Raw genomic sequence first — 1,524 nt, 5'->3', positions numbered from 1 at the left:
ATTCCCATTGCTAATTGGATGTCAGGTAACATGTTTGATGTGGGCATAACGGTTGGCTGATGCACACAATGTTGTAAAAACACAAGTCACCACTGGTGTCAAGCAATTTAAAGAAAGCAATGCAACATGAGAATCCATTTCTAAAGGTGTTGTTACTGTAGGGATGGGGTGCTGTAAGTATAAAGGTGGAAAGACACAAAATGTATTGCAAGGAAGCCCTTAGGAGCCCTTTTTAAAGAAGGTGAGGGATTCAAAATGACTCAATATTTCTATAGCAAATAAATACTTGAACTAGGGCTGCAAAAACAGTGAGAAAGGACTGTTTAATCTATGGAGACAACAGCGTTGCTGGTAATTCAAAACCACTTTAATATATATATATATATATATATATATATATATACTTGACCCAGTCCAAAAACAGGCACTTCTAATAAACAAAATGCTTTCTGCAGACTCACTGGCACCTGTTCCAAGTGAGCAAGAACGATATGGACAAAATAACAGAAACTCAGCCCTTAAAAAGCATTGAAACTTGTCTGCAGCATTATTATGACTCCAAACCCTCGTTTTGTATAAAGGACTAGACAAAGGTTGTTAGGCACGACTCTGAGCTTATTCACCATGTACAGTATAAGAGCTCAGGCATTCTGTTTTCCAAACACATTTGGTCAATCTGCATTTAAATTACTTTTAATAATTGCAAAAAATACATACTGAATTAAGCAGTAAAGCAGTGAATTGACTTTGAATGTGTTTTTACTTAATGACAAACCCCTGAATGGCTTAGGCCTGATGCTCGTAATGAGAAGGTGTCCTTTGATTCTCCTGCATGTAGAATAAGGTCATCCGTTCCTATTCTGTTCATGAAAGATGCTGTATAAAAGAAGCATGATCGTGAAGTGAGCAAATACATTGTCAGAATGGAGGCAGTGCCGACACACACATGCTCATGTCACAGGTTAACTGGGTTGATCTGTATTCTTGAAGATTGAAACATGTGGACACACACCCTGATCAGTGTATGCACACCCACTCGTAGTTAGTAAAGGTGCTTACTCATAAGTAAGGGCTGTTTTGAGTAAATGTACTCATTTTTACAATGTCCCACACATTTTGCAGAGAAACACAAGACAAATACCAGCTTAGGAGGACCCAGATGTTCAGCCTAACAGAGACCAGCTACCCATGCAAGCCACACAAATCGGACAGAGAATAATGGAACATGTATTTTCATAAAAAGCACTTGTCATTTGCACAGATCACACACCTCCAAACAGCCTAGATGCATTTCTCATTTCTCTTAGGAGGCTGTGTGGTCCAGTGGTTAAAGAAAAGGGCTTATAACCAAGAGGTCCCCGGTTCAAATCCCACCTCAGCCACTGACTCATTGTGTGACCCTGAGCAAGTCACTTAACCTCCTTGTGCTCCGTCTTTCGGGTGAGACGTTGTTGTAAGTGACTCTGCAGCTGATGCATAGTTCACACACCCTAGTCTCTGTAAGTCGCCTTGGATAAAGGCGTC

Source organism: Acipenser ruthenus, chromosome 26 (assembly GCF_902713425.1).
Source record: "Acipenser ruthenus chromosome 26, fAciRut3.2 maternal haplotype, whole genome shotgun sequence".
Taxonomy (NCBI): Eukaryota; Metazoa; Chordata; class Actinopteri; order Acipenseriformes; family Acipenseridae; genus Acipenser; species Acipenser ruthenus.
The sequence above is the reverse complement of the archived record's forward strand: the minus strand, read 5'-3'. Positions refer to the sequence as shown.